General features: G+C 42.0%; 1 protein-coding gene across 1 annotated transcript in view; it reads right to left on the reverse strand.

Annotated features, from left to right (window-relative positions):
• MAN2C1 (mannosidase alpha class 2C member 1) overlaps window positions 1-16,472 on the reverse strand; it is a 1,630,015-nt gene that overhangs the window by 1,144,573 nt on the left and 468,970 nt on the right. The gene's annotated exons all lie outside the window — the stretch shown is intronic.

A 16,472-nucleotide genomic window follows, 5' to 3' on the forward strand; every position in this document is an offset into this window, starting at 1 on the left:
TGTCAATCAGTCACAATCTGATAAGGCAAAACCTACTGTAGTGCACCTACTTATTACACTGATTAACATAATTAAGTGGTTGGACACTGCTTTACTAGCCTTCCACAAATAGCTGTTCCTTCTTCAACAATATCTACATGAGCTGAAAAGCCTGAAGGTTTAAGATAAATTCTGCAAATGCACCTGCTGAAATCTGATCATTTGGGTAACTAAGGCATGAAATGACAGTATGGTTCCTGTAAAGGCATGTTCCAAAGCTTGTGTAAAGCTCTGGATTTCATATCAGATGTTTGTTAGTTCAGAAAGTGTGGCTTAGAGGTACATAACTTAAGGAACATACAATACTATTCAGATGGAAGGGGAGAAAGTAGAAAAATTACTTAAATCTTCTGACAGAAAAAAAGATCTGGTCTGTCCTTCATAGCATGGAAGGTGGGAGTCTAGATGGTACCAAGCAGTAAAGCAAAATTGATGTTACTGTTGTATTATAGCACTGGATCAAGAATGAAGGCATTAACTATGGAACTTCCATCACTTCTTGGAGGTGGGTTTTGCAACAGGAGAGTTACCTACTAGATACTTCATATGAAGAAACTTAGCTAGGTAGCTTATTTTTTCTGGGTGTTGGACTTGCATCAAACTGGACCTAGTTCAGCCACAGCTCAGGACCGACATGGTTTACAGAAATACACAGTAGATTAAACACTGAATAAATCAATGCTGTTGAGAGATATGCTACATTGCACAAAATATACATGTTCAGTTTAATTATATATGCTGCTCTCTAATAACACAAACACTGCCAAAGTACTGGTTAGCCACATACAGTAATGGATATTACCAGGTGATTACAATATACAGTACGGCCTATCAGGGTTAAGTAACAGTAATTATGAGAGTTTGTTAAGTAGTGCTAATGGGTTAATTTTTCTGAAAGTTTAAATTAGTGCATGTACTATTTTACGATTTACATTATCTAGATGAGTTAAGATCATTAAACACATGCAAGAGATTTTGGGTTTGGAGACAGTATAGTCATACAAGTTTTGCGCCCAATTTTTTTTATGTAATGGCAGATTGTTTACAGTAGGAGCATGTGGCTCAGTTCTTTCTCTTATGTGTCACACTGGTTACCTGAATTGTTTATCTGATGGGCAGTTTTGAAGCATGCACCATAATTCAGAGCTGAGAACTGAGAACCCATGATCGGTGGAAGGTAGTTATCTGACACACTGTTGCACTGTTAACAAGGGAGTGAGCTAATTGGGGGGAGTTTTTACAGATAATCCAAAGGGGAGGCTTGGTATGATCTTACTGAAGAAGATTTTTATATGCAAGGTAAGAAGAAGATCTGCATGTTCAAGAATGAATAGCCAATGAATATGTTTGATGAAAGAGCAGTGATGTTCATGGGGGAAGGGGGAGGAAGTAACGGATCCTACTGAGTATTATTTGCAAATCTGCAAGGTTTTCCTCAAGGTGTACGCAAGGAGGGGAAATCCATATTCCATTTGAAGTTGTATGTTTTTACCTACTGCTCTTCTGCCTTCACAGAAAAGGAAGTGTAAGATTTTATGACAGTCTTATAAGGCTGAGTATTTTAGTTTTTTATGTTTCTGGCATTAATTGATACATAATTAATGAGGGATCTAGTGTTAGGCACGGGTATCTGAAAAAGAACACACCTTCAGTATTCCGGCTGTTGTAGATGTGGGGTCTGCAGACATTTGGCAGAGTTTTCAGCTTCCATTGTGTGTCAAAGAACATTGGTTAATTTCTTTAAGAATACACTGCTTTTTATGTAACCACTTACACGTTTTATTAGGGATTATATGAAAGTTATGAGGAATAATTTTGTGACACGGGGCAGATTTCTAGAGTACAAGATTTGCAGCATACAGGAAGAGTTTAAATAAGTTAAAAGTGAAGGAAGGTGGTTAATGAATATAGTGAAAAGAACTAGGCTAAAAACTGATCCTTGACAGACATCAGTGGAGATATTCTGATAAAAATTCAAAGTGGGATATTCCAGGATGACTCCCTGTCACCACTGATGTTCTGTTTGCCCATAACCCTTATAACTGTCTACTTAACAGATTAGGCCATAGCTATAATCTGGCTTCTAGAAAACAAAGTGTAAAGACTTATCTTCTCTTTGTTGATAACTGAAAACTGTATAGCTCATCAGATGAAGAGCTGAAAGCACAACTGCAAGAAGTCAAAAGTTTTTCAGATGATATAATAATGCCATTTTGTCTTGATAAAAGTGATAAAGCAACCTTTAAAACAGGAAAACCACAGCACCAAGAAAACATCAGTTTGGGACAAGAATGTGATATAAAAGAACTTGAGCAAGAGGGAGTATATGGGAACTGATGAAGGATCAACAATAGAACATGAACAAATGCGAATAAAACTTAGTAAGGAATATTTTAGAAGACTTAAATTAATCCTGAAAACACAGCTGACATCTAGGAACAAAATTCAAGCTATAAACCAATTTACTCTTCCTGTCCTAACTTACAGTTTTGGAGTGACTGACTTGGCCCCAAAACATGCTGGATAGATTAGACAGGAAAACAAGAAGGATGCTTCATGCTCACCAAATGCTGTTGTTTGTCTTTTCGGCTTTTCCCGGTTAGGGGTCGCCACAGCGGAACACCGGTCCGCTAATGATTGGCAGTAAATTTCTTTTATGGTGCCGCGTTGCCAGCCCAACGTCCAACCTTCAATGAAGGCACACCCATTTACGCATGTCTTTCGAACGCCATTCAGCCACGGGGAGGACATGTAGATTCCACACAGAAGGCACTCCAGCCGAGAATCAAACAGGAGAACCTCTTGCTGTGAGGCAATAACGCTACCGCTGCACCACCGTAGATGCTTTCATGCTCACCAAATGATTTATAAAAATCTGTGCATACCAAGATTATATATTCCCTTTCCAAAGTAGGTATGAGCCACCTTGAAATTGATTACATGCACAGATCTGCAATTGTGGGATTGCACACATATCTGGTGACCTCACAACATCTAAATGTAGTGAAAGTTCTGAAACATGAGAATAAAAAGATGACTTCCTTGCTTAGTCTAGCAGTATGTCGGCATCAAGCAGGAATGAAAATCAAACAAGAAGTAGATAAAAATCAGGCATTAAATGAATGTAACAAAAAACAAAAGAAAGACTATAAGGTGAAGGATCAGATGAGAAGGCAAGAAATGTGGAAAATGCATAAATATAGTTGCAAGTATAGAAAACTTCTGGAAGAACTTCATGTTGATCAGAATCAAATGCAGGAATGGTTAAAGTTGCACACCTTGTTTCTGTTGTGACATACTAATGGCAGAAGAACTGTATACTGAAAGGTGTAATAATGGGCAAGACTGTTGCACTGGGGATCGTACAAACAATATGGTGCTGAAGTAGCTGAAAAACATTGGAAACATGAGCCACAAAGCATCATAGAAAATGATGAAGTCTACATCACATGGGATCACACATTACCAACAGTTCAAAAGACAGATGAGAGAAAATCAGATATACTGGTCCATGAAAAGAAGACAAAAGTAGCAGTGACCACTGAAATCGCTACACTCACTGACTACAGTATCTTGTGTACAGAGAGACACAAAGTCATAAAATATCAAGATTTGCAGGCAAAAATTAGAACATTGTGGAAGAAAGATAGCCAGACAGTTCCAATAGTAGTAGGAGCAAATGGTCTTATAAAAAAGAATCTACAATCGTATTTAGATATGTTACCAATATATGTAATGCCATACGAGTTGCGGGAGGAGTCATTACTGTGCACATTGCGGGTGCTGCAAAGAGCACTTATGGCCAACATCAAAGATTAAAACAATACTAATTTCAAGAACTTTAATTGTACTTTGACTTAGGAATTGGAGTCTATTCCTGTCATGGTATTAGTATTCCCGTCATGGTATTAGAAACTTAAAAAAAATTTAAATTAAAAAAGGGTAATGTTGAGGACAATGCTGAGAGTGATAGGCCAGTGAGTTCCCATATGACAGAGCAATAGATAACACAGGATGAAACTGAAGAGAATGCACCACAGGAAGATGCTGTAGAACTTTCTATAGAATACCTGCAGGAAATGGATAACAAAAAAAATATGTCCTCAGTTTAGAAGAAAATGATCTAAGAGAAGAGTTGCTTGATTTAATGGAGACAGACAGAGACATATTAAGATCAATGAAAGAACTAGAGTGCAGGTCAATAAAACCCAAAAAGTCAGAAGTTTGATAAAACAAATGAACACAGTAATTAGGACTGTCCATAGAGATCCATGCAATATAACAGAAGTAAACAGGATATATTACTCTGCATCTAAATTAACAACAGATAAAATTCTACCACAAGAACACAGGGTAGTAATGGAAAGGAAGGGGAGAAATTGAATGTCATGGGAGTTCTGAAGAGAGAAAACTATAAAGCAATTAAGACAAGAATTGTCACTGTTAGAAGAGTATAGAAATGGAGCAGATCAACAAAAATACTCAGAAAGATAGACGCGATAAAGCTATCTGCAGTATTGGGACAGATCAGGATTTATCATGCACTATCGCAAATGAGAAGTTATGTACCTACCATAACGTTCCATGTTAGTTGTCTTCTCTCACCTTCTTTCTTGCTTGATGGGTTCGGAGCCGATCCTCGGCTCCGACTTGGCACTTTGCTAAGCTCGAGAGTCACTTTTACCAGCTCGAAGCAGCCCAATATCCCATGATGCAAGGCGGTAAGTACCCAGATCTCGTTTGGTACCTATAGGCAATAACACCTAGCACAAAAAACTTCCCAGAAGGAAAGAAAGGCAAAAAGCCTAAAGGATGGGCTATAAGGTAGACCAGAACTATCTGGTCTTAAGAAGCATTCTTCCATATAGGGAGAAAAAGGTCTGTCCAGGCCAGGGGCAGGAGGGAGGGTCTCAAGAAAGAAGGCGAGAGAAGACAACTAACATGGAACGTTATGGTAGGTACATAACTTCTCAATGTTAAGTTGTCAATCTCGCCTTCATTCTTGCTTGATGGGACCGCGTCCCTAGCACCTCTATCCTGGGTGGCTCAATGGAACAGACTCTTGAGAACTGTAGAGCCAAAACTGGCTCTATCCCTGGAGGCCAAATCCAATTTGTAATGAGAAACAAAGGTACGAGGAGTGGCCCAAGTGGCTGCTGCACAAATAGTGTCTAATGGAAGTCTAGCCTGAAAAGCTGTAGAAGTGGCTAAGCTTCTGGTTGAATGCGCTTTAGGTTTTGAGCACAGCTGTTTTCCCCTGAGCTGATAGATTTCAGAGATGGTGGAAGAAAGCCATCTAGATAAGGTCACTTTGGAGACAGGAAGGCCTTTCTTGTTTTCAGCATAAGAAAGAAAGAGCTGATCGGATTTCCTGAATTGTTTTGTTCTGTCCAAATAATATCTGAGTTGGCGGTGAACATCAAGATAATGTAATTTTGTTCCGATCTGTTTGAGTAATTAGGAAAAATACAGGAGGTCAATAGATTGGTTCAAATTATTTTTCGAGGCCACCTTAGGCAAAAAGGTTGGATTAGTTCTCAAGGATACCCTGTCTTTGTGGAAGACCAAATAGGGGACGAACAGAGAGAGCATGAAGTTCTGACACTCTCCTTGCCGAGGTAATAGCAACAAGGAAGAGTGTTTTCAATGAAAGAAATTTCAGGGAACATGAAACAGCTGGCTCAAGGGAGGAAGAATTAAGGATGTCAGCACTAGATTTAGGTCCCATTGAGGAGGAGGACTCCTGACTGGAGGTTTCAGGAGAAAAATTCCTTTTAGAAAGGCTCTACAAAGCCTGTGGGACATAATGTTGTGATCTGCAAACCCGACATGAAAATTCGAGATAGCAGCCAACTGAACTTTGACCGTGGAAGATGAAGAGCCAGTGAAAGATTTCCGCTAAGAAATCCAAAACTGCTTGAACAGGGGCAGTAAAGGGATCTATATTTTTAGCTTTTGCCCAACAAGAGAAGCGTTTCCACTTGCTGGTATAAATCCTTCTAGTAGAGGATTTAAGGAAGCCACTATGATATCCCTAACAGGATTAGAGATCATAGGAAGCCTGGCTAAGGAAGGAAGTGGAGCAACCAAGCTGTGAGGTTGAGAGAAGGAATAGACCGATGCAGCTGACCCGATTGGTGAATCAGAAGGTCTGGCACTGGGTCCAGATGCCACGGCTGCACCAATAGGTGACGATGGAGGAACGGAAACCAAATTTGTCGAGGCCAATAGGGAGCAATGAGAATCATTTTGGCTCTCAAAACGGTGGCTTTCTGGAGTACTTGTGGAATCAACGGAAAGGGAGGAAAGGCATAAAGAAGTTCCTGGGGCCAATCCTGGGTTAGAGCGTCTCTGGGGGGATGGCCTGGCAGTGGGAAGAGAGAAAAGAAGTCTGGGCATTTGCTGTTTTGGGGAGTAGCAAAAAGATAGCAACATGGGCGGCCCCATTCTAGAAAAATCTCCTCCACTATAGATTGTTTGAGAGACCACTCGTGAGGCATGAGAATAGCTCTGCTCAATCTGTCCGCTAGAAAGTTGGTTTTCCCAGGGATATGCGTTGCTACCAGAAACCAATGAGAGGAGATCGCCCATTGCCAAAGTCTGAGAGCTTCTCGACACAAGGGGTAGGACTTGGTTCCGCCCTGTTTGTTGATATACCATACTACAGACATGTTGTCTGTGTGAACTGCAATTGTTCCCAAGGGAAGAAAGTCGTTGAGGGCTTGCAACGTTAAAAGCACTGCTCTCATCTCTAGGACATTTATGTGCAGGTGGTATTCGAACGGTTGCCATGCCCCATGAACCATCCTGCCCTGATAATGACCCCCACCCGATCAGGAGGCGTCCGTAGTGACTGTGGATACCGGGCCGGGATACAAAGGGTCTGCCTTGATGAATCTGGGGAGAAGAAATCCACCATGATAGATGATTCTTGCAAATTTGTGTCACCAGGATTTGGTGATGCATGGGAAGTTGTTGGTAAGACCACTGGGTGAACAACATCCATTGAAGAAGACGCATGTAGAAGCGGGCCAGGGGAAGAAGAGTAATGGCCGCAGGCATGAGGCCCAACACCTTCAGAACCATTCTGGCTTGCACCTTTTTGCAGGCAAGGATGATCCTCACGTGACTTTGGATATCTGAGATTCTTTGGTCTGTGAGGGTTGCTGACATCCGAACACTGTTTAAGTTTGCGCCTATGAAAGTAATAGACTGGCAGGGCAATAAGGAGGATTTTTCAGAGTTGATCGAAATTCCTAATTGAGTGCAGAGATTTAGGGTGTAATCCCTGGCTAGAAGAAGTTGATGCCTGGTGGTGGCTGAAAGCAGCCAGTCGTCGAGATACGGAAACACCTGGAATCCTTGACGTCTCAGGTGAGCCGTGACCACTGCCATACATTTGGTGAACACTCTGGGGGCTGTAGTGAGACCAAAGGGCAGGGCTCTGAATTGAAAATGACTGGACCCCAGCCGAAAGCGGAGAAACCTTCTGGAGCGTCTGTGAATTTTTATGTGATAGTACGCGTCCTGAAGGTCTATTGAGCACATCCAGTTGTCCTTTTCTAGGAAGGGCAAATTGATTGAAGTGTGACCATTCGAAATCTTGTCTTTCTCACAGACTTGTTGAGTCTGCTGAGATCCATTATTGGTCTCCAGTCTCCCATCTTTTTGGGGACCAAAAAGAATCTTGAGTAGATTCCGGGCTCGGAATGGTCTGTTGTAACTGGCTGAATGGCCCTTTTTTGTAGAAGCTTTGATACTTCTAACTTTGCAATTTCCCTTAGACCGGGTGGCACATCTGGAAGGGAATTTGTGTGAGTGAAAGGACTTTCCTCGAAAGGAATCTTGTAACCCTCGGATATGATCGACTGTACCCATTTGTCTTGAGAGAGGGAACGCCAGGCTTCTGGGTACAGCGATAGTCTTCCCCAGACTGCCTCCAAGGATGGACAGTCGGGCAACATCTCAGGGATGCTGGAAGGGCTTGTCAGAGAGAGAGGCTCTCTACTTCCCTGGTTTTATGGACCCCCTCTGCCTCTAGAGCGGCGTCTGTTATTATTACCCCCTCTGCCTCTAGGGGTAAACTGACCACGTGCGTCTGGCGTGACTCCCTGGGATTTACAGAACCACATTTTTCCGCCCTTCTGACCTTTGGGGTAAGGTCTAGAGGGGGTAGAAAAACGGACCCCTACGGCAGAAAGAGTCTTGCCGTCCTGCTCACACCTGGTCAATGTATCCTTCACTTGAGGGCCAAACAATGCTGACCCATCAAAGGGAGAATACGTGAAGGACGCCTTAAAGGGATCTGCAAAATTGCAGAGCCGCATCCAGGATTGACGTCTAAGAGCCACTCCTGTACCTGCGGCTCTACTCGCTCCATCTGCTGCATACGAGATCAGTCGCATGGAGGAGTTAGCTATAGAATTAAGGATTCCTAGCTGAGAAGCAATCTTTTCTTGAGCCCCTGCTGTCGTAGGATCCTGCACTACTTCACCTAGTTCCTTAAGGATGTCCCTTTGGAGTCTGGTGAAGTGACATAAACAGTTCAGCGAACGCATGGCAAAGGTCGCTGAGGAGAACATCCGCTTACCATACCTATCCATGGTCCTAGAATCCTTATTAGGAGGATGGACTGGTACGGAAGGATCTGCAAGTTCCTTCTTAGTGGTGGCCGCCACCACCATGGCATCAACAGGGACACCTTTTGTAAGGAATTGCTTTTCAGAAGGGGCTGTAATAAATTTAGACGGCCTCCTAGGAACCGGCTCTACAGAATCAGGAGCAGCCCAAGCCTTTCGAGCAATAACCTGCATAAGGGGTCGAAGGTGGAGACACCCAGGAGGTGGAGGGTCGAGATCCAAACGCCTCTAGGTATACCGACTCATCCTCGGAGGGATTTATGGAGGCCAGTTTCCCCTCTGTTTTAGGAGTTCTAGGATGTCTGAAAAGGAGACATCCTCAGAGGGGATCTTGGGGATCCCTCCGACTCATCTAAGTCGGTATCTGAAGTGGTAGACTCAGGGAGTCCAGGTGTTTCCTCTTACAAGTCCTCTTGCGGAGGATCTCCTGACTGGTCAGGAGAATCCTCGGAAGAGGGTTCTTCCCAGTGGGGAAACCTGAGGCGGTGGATCTCTAGGTCCGGGAGCAAGAGAGATGGAAGAGATATCGACGGGCACTGTAGAGGGAGGAGCTAAGGGAATAGACTGCTGACTGAGCCCAGTGGCCAGCACACTCTTCATCACCTCAAGGCCCCTCCCAGGAGATCCGAGAGAACCCGTTCAAGAAACTGGGACTCCGGCCCACCGAAAGGGAAGGCTCCGAGGCAGATGTCGGAGCAGAGCTCACCAAGGTCAAGCTCCAAGGGGAAGAGCGGGTCGGACAAGGGTCCGATGCCACTCACCCCTCGGAGGAGACCAGGGAAGCCCGACCACCGAATCCCTCCAAGGAAGGTCTCGAGGAGGAGATAAGAGTAGATGCTGAAGGTGCAGAAGGAGGGGGTATCTGCCTCTCAGCCATAGCCGTAACTATTCCCGTAGACTCCAGCTCCAAACTCTGTGGTAGAGTCGAAGGAGGAACTTGAAGGGGGTGTGGACTAATAGTCATCTGTTGAGATGGACTATGAAGCATCTGGGCCAGTGCCTGTGATTTTAATAATCTGCTTACCACCCTCTCTAAATCATGGTCAGATAACCTGGACGACCTAGGTGATCAGCTCCGATGGCTCCGTTCCGAAAGAAGAGGTGAGGCCGGAGCCGACAGAATCGGTTCCAAAGAGGGGGACCTGGACCTCTTCCTCGAAGGAACCATCGGAGCCGACAAAACCACTGATCCAGTCGGAGCCGATAACTTCGGCCCGAGAAGATCTAGATGCATCGGCTCCAGCCGGAGCCGATGCAGGCATCGAAATAGCGGTGTCGGAGCCGGTCGGCGCCAACACCGAAGCCTGGGCCACATGGGGGTCGGAGCCAGTACTTGGAACCGACACCAAAGTGACCAAAGAAGTATCGGCACCGATAGCCATCGATGCCGAAGATTTAGCCAAGGTAGGATCGGCTCCAGCCGGAGCCGATCTCGACTCTGACATAGTCAGAGCCAAGGCCGAAGGCTTTGGTACAGAAGCCTGGGCCTTAGACTTGAAGGCTTTCCCGGAGCCGATTTGGCCGGGGAGCCCTCCGGTTTAAGGAGTCCCCTTAAAATAAGTTTGTTTCTCCTTTCCTGCAGGACTCTCTGGCTAAAAGAATGACATATTGCACAGGAGTCCTGCAGGTGGAGAGGTCCCAGGCAGTATAAACAAGAAGTGTGACCGTCTGTCAGAGACATCTTCTGACAGCACGAGTCACACTTCTTAAAGCCTGAGACCCTCTGCTCTTTGGACATAGTGGACACAAAAACAGAACCACACAGTCCCAAACAAACAATTAAAATTAAAGTTTAAGCAGTAAAAACCTCACACACACACACCCTGACAGGGGGGGGGATGGGAGGGAAGGAAGGCCTGACTAAAACAATTAAGGAGGAAAGATAATTTTAGTCAAAAAGGGGCTTACAATTAACTAAAAATGAAAGATGTCTAAGAAAAAAAAAGTTTAAAAGTGAAAAGGGGCTAAAAGCAGTTTAAATTTAAACACTTACCAAGAGCTGGCAAAAGGAGGACCTCATCAGCGAAGCGGCAAACGAGATCTGGGTACTTACCGCCTTGCATCATGGGATATGGGGCTGCCTCGAGCTGGTAAAAGTGACTCTCGAGCTTAGCAAAGTGCCGAGTCGGAGCCGAGGATCGGCTCCGAACCCATCAAGCAAGAATGAAGGCGAGATTGACAACTTAACATCTAAAAATATCAGCACAGGCAAAAAAAAAGATACACAAATAATTATAAAGGAAAAGTACAAAATAAGCAATTTATCGATGACCCAAAAAGTTTTATAGAGAACTGGGAAACAAGGTAAAAGGAATTGAAAGACCACCAAAAAAAGAAATACATACATTATGGAGAAGTATTTATAAAGATCCTGTGGAACACACAAAGATGCTAAATGGATAGACGTAGTAAAAGAAAGAATAAGAAGTTCAAAGATACAGGATATGAAATGGGATTAAGTAACAGCCAGAGAGATTGAAACAAAGTTCCTCAAATTGGAAAACCCCAGACCCAGATGCAGTAGTTAACTTCTGGTTAAAAGTATTAACATCTTTGCATGAAGATCTAGCCATGAGTAAGAACTATTTATATGCACCCCCAAAACAGACACCAACCCACCTAACAACAGGAGAAACAATGCTCCTACTTAAGAGTGAATCTGCAAGCACCCTAAAATTTATAGGCCAATAACTTGGCTTCTAACAATGTATAAACTATACACTGGAATTGATGCCAACAGAGTTTATAGTCATTTAGAAAAAAAAACTCAAATTATGGCAATAGAACAAAAGGGCAGTAAAAGAAAGTCATATGGAGCAAAGGATCATTTGTTGTTAAGTAAAGTCTTAGTGGAGAACTGCAAAAAGGGGAAGATTCTAAGTATGGCATGGATTGACTACAAAAAAGTATCTGACAGTATCCCACATTCATGGATAAAAGAGTGTTTAAAAATGTGCAAGATACACCCTAGACTGATAAACTAAATCACAGCGACCCTGAAACAGTGGCAAACCACTTTGTAGTTAAGCCATGATAAAGGGCAGATTATTATTTCAGGGATAAAAATCCAAAGGGGGATATTCCAGGTTGCCTCTCTGTCAGAGTTGCCATTTTGTCTTGCCTTTAACCATTAAGCTGTCTGCATAACAGATTAGGCCATGGCTATAAGTTGGCTTTCAGAAAGCAACAAAGTGTAAAAACTTCAAATCTTCTCTTTGTAGATGATTTAAAACTGTATAGGTCATCAGATGAGGAACTGAAAGCACCACTGCAAGTAGTCAAAACCTTTTCAGATATAAAAATGTCATTTGGTCTTGATAAATGTGCAAAAGCAACCTTTAAAGCAGGAAAACTGCAGCACCAAGAAAAGATCAGCTTGGGACAAGAATGTGATATAAAAGAACTTGAGCAAGAGGGAGTGTGTAAATATTTGGGAATTGATGAAGTATCAACAATAAAACATGAACAAATGTGAATAAAACTTTGTAAGGGATATTTTAGAAGACTTAAATTAATCCTGAAAACAGAGCTGACATCTAGGAACAAAATTCAAGCTATAAACCAATTTGCTCTTCCTGTCCTAACTTACAATTTTGGAGTGACTGACTGGCTCCAAAACATGTTGGATAGATTACACAAGAAAACAAGAATACTTCATGCTCAAATGATTTATAAAAATCAGTGCATATCAAGATTACATATTCCCTATTCCAAAGGAGGTATGGGCCTCCGTGAAACTGATTAAATGTATAGATCTATAATCGTGGGATTGCATACATATCTGCTGACCTCACAAGACCCAAACACAGTGAAAGTTTTGAAACAGGAGGAGAATAAATCTAAGATGATTTCCCTTCTTAGTCTAGCAGAAGCATATAGGTTTCAATCAGGAATGGAAATCAAACCAGAAGTAGATAAAAATCAGGCAGCAACTGAATGTGCCAAAAAAAAAAAAAAAAAAAAAGAAAGACTATCAGGGGAAGGAGCAGAGGAGAAGACAAGAAATGTGGAAAAGGCATAAATATAGTTGCAAGTATAGAAAATTCCTGAAACAACCTCATGTTAATCAGGATCGAATGCAAGAATGGTTAAGGAGAGGCGAATTCAAACCAAAAGATGAAAAGTTTACATTGGCGGCCCAAGACAGTGGACTACGTACACACTGGTTTACAATGTCCATTGAACACGTGGGAGAAACAGACTAGTGTAGGTTTTGTAAAACAGAACTAGAAACAGTTGCACACCTTACTGCTGGTCGTAATATACTAATGCAGAAGTACTGTACACTGAAAGGCATACTAATGTGGCAAGACTGTTGCACTGGGGATTGTTCAAACATTATAATACTGAAGTAGCTGAAACACACTGAAAACATGAGTCAAAGGCATCACAGAAAATGCTGATGTCTACGTCATATGGGATCACCCATTTCCAACAGTTCAAAAGGCAGATACAAGAAAACCAGATACAGTGGTCCATGAAAAGAAGACAAAAGAAGCATTGAAATTGTTACACCCAAAACTGAAATTGGAACACCCAGTGACTGCAGTGTCTTGCGTACAGGGACACAAAGTCATAAAATATCAGGATTTGCAGGCACAAACAAGAGCAATGTGGAAGAAAGATACCCAAACAGTTCCAACAGTAGTAGAAGCAACAGGCCTTATAAAAAAGAATTTACAATCATATTTAGATAGGTTACCAATACAAGTAACTCTGTACAAATTCCAGGAGTCATTACTGGGCATACTGCGGGTGCTCCAAAGAGCACTTCCGGCTGACATCAAAAATTGAAACAATACTAATTTCATGAACTTTAATCATACTGTGACTTAGGAATGGGGTCCGCTCCTTTCAAGGTATTACAAACCCAAAAGATTTGGAGAAATTAAAAAAAGAGTAAGAGAAAATTGTTAGCACAAACAGTGAAGGTGCAGTCAGACAGGTAGCTTGCAAACCAGCTGAATGTGTAGTAACCTCAGGTGGATGTAGCCAAGCAGTTTACTACAAGGCTGTAGTTGACATAAAAGTTCTGATGATGTTAAAGAATGCTACTGTGAAGCGAACCTTTATCAGCATTAAAGAGTATTGTATTTCTGAGGGTGAAAAGTACATTTTTGATTGCCCAATAGAAGGATCACTTGGAGCAGACTGTAGAAACACAGTATCTGTTTACCAAGTCATACGTGTGATAATGCTAATGCAGTATGTCTTGCTAGATAAATATAATCACTATCCCTAGAAAAGTAGGAGGAGTGTTGTCTCTTCCTCTTGGAGGAATATCTGGAAGCGTACAGGAGTCACTTCCTCTTTTCTTTCTATACTGCTAAAGAGAAGTGCAAGAACAACACAGAAAGAGAGAGAGAGAGGTTGGTTTCTCTCTTCCCAAAAGTCCTTACTGTTTTTTCTGTTGCTTTAAGAAGATATGCCAGGAAATGGTAACTGGCAGCACAGGAGGCTGCACTGAAGCAGGTGCTACTGAATATGTTTCTCATCCCTCAAGATCACCTTATAAAAATCTGAGAGTGAAAGAATACTAGCAGCCAGCAAGTGTGCTCTAGCAACCTGCACATTTTATGTATTTGCATTTGGTAATTGGGATACTCTAACTGGACAGAACCCCTTTTCAGTGGGGGGGGGGGGTCAAGGGCAGAGAGAGATAAGACTCAGTTTACAAAAAAAACTAATAATTACAAAAGATACACAGACAATATTGGTAAAATGTCCCATACCCTCCACAAGTGTACAAATATTGGTAGTCAGCAAGACTCTATCACCTTCGTCTGTTCAAGCAACAACAGTTCCAAAACAAAGAAATGAAGCTGTGGTTAAATGGAAAGAAGTGTCATGATTACAGAAGGTGCTGTCAAAGCCAAGACCCGGCAACAGCTTTGGTGTTACTTATGAAGAAAAGGTGATAATGACAAAAGCTATTCATGACTTGATGGAGTCCAGACATTCCTAATATTCAATGGATTTTCATTAATGGAAAATGAGAGAAGACTGAGTGCTATGTCCAAGATGACAACAGCACTCACAGGCACCTGTGCAGTTGCAGTTATGGACATGGACTCAGAACAGTGCGTTTTCACCTTATGTTTGCAGCAAGAAGACTGGGAATGGGTTTTCATGCCCGTTTGCTTTATTTACTTACTTGCCTAATTACGAACATTCTTTCTTAACCTGCAAATATCCTCCCTACCTTTGGATGTCTTCAATTTCTTCCTTAGGATACTTTCTCTTTTTATCCATGTTTCAGAGATACACAGTGTCCCAGTTCTAATCTAAGAATCTTACTAAATTTGAGTTTGGAACAGTTACGACAGATATGTGGCTGAACAGTACAATGTTCTGCCTGATAATTTTGCTTAACCATCTTATGCTTCTCCATTTATATATGCTTCTATTTTTAAATATAAGAAGGAGGCAGTCATAAATATGGTGATTCATGCTAAGTAAAAGGTATGTAGTGGATGCATGCTAAAACAAAATTTGTCTGTAACAATAATAACTCTATATGTTTTAAAGAAGATTCTTTAAGAAACAGAAAGGATAAGGTACTGAAATTAATCATTATAGTCAACCCCCCTTTTGGTATTTTCTACATGGGGTCAAGGTGTTGTGTCAATGGTTGGAATTTTTCTCGATTCAGTGTCACTCTATTACCTTCTTCATTGGTCAAGCTCTCGCTGAAGGATGCTCTAGTTTCCTCGTGCCTTTTTCTTGTCTTTCTCAAATTGTTTTCACCAGACTGACTTGTGCTTTCCTGCACATGTTCTCAAACCACTGTAATCATTTCTCTTTTACCCTCTCTGCAATTGGAGCTATGATGGCTTCTGCTCATATATCCTAACTTCTTCGTCTGTCTCACAGTGCACATCCTACCACCTGTCTCAGGCACTTCATATCCATCATCTCTAGCTTCCTCAGAAGCTCTTCCTTTACTGCCCAGATTTCTATACCATACAGAAGAGCTGGTCACATCACTGTTTTGTATAGCTTGCACTCTTTGGCATTCTTCTGTCACACACTACCCTTGACACACTGTGCCAGTTGACTACAGCACCCCTGGTTCTAGCTTTAACCTGTTCATTCAGCCTTCTCTTGTCCTTGAACACTCTTCCTAGATACCTAAAGCTGTTAACCTGTTCAACTATTTCCTTTTTATTTGGATTTTCAGACTTTCTACAATCCCCCTATTTGCTACAATGACCACTGTTTCATCCATACTTGGTTTCATCCTGTGTGCCCTCAGCTTTGCATTTTATTCACCTACATTTGCTGAAGTTCTTGTTCAGAATCTGCTTGTAATGTTGATCTGTCCCCTCCGGCCTGTTTGCTAATGCAGTCCAGTATGAACAGGAGTAGGCTCCTAGCTGAACCTTGATGAATATCCACTTCCAAAGGGAACCCCTCTGTGTGTCTAAAAACTTTTCATTGAAATTAATTCAAAAGGGGGGGGGTAACAATCAGACTAAGGGGAAAATAATTACTTTTCAGTGTAGAAAAATCAAGCTTTCATGTGTCTAAGTCAAGCACCATTCTACGTGCAAGGCGGGAAAAGAAACACATGTAAGCATAGCTCATTTTGTACCATCAATGAAATGAAAACACTAGTAACGATGGAGGGGCTGAATGGTTATCTTACAAGTGATCACTGTCCATCTTGAAAGTGATTATCCCTATGGTTTAAGTATTATTTTCCCAATTCCTTAATTTTACTCCCCCCTGTCTCTTTTTTTCAGTTTGTAATACAGTAGCTGTGGTACTGAATTCCATACACCTATTGTGTTC

This window comes from Protopterus annectens, chromosome 7.part0, assembly GCF_019279795.1.
Source record: "Protopterus annectens isolate FY-2018-M chromosome 7.part0, PAN1.0, whole genome shotgun sequence".
Lineage (NCBI taxonomy): Eukaryota > Metazoa > Chordata > Ceratodontiformes > Protopteridae > Protopterus > Protopterus annectens.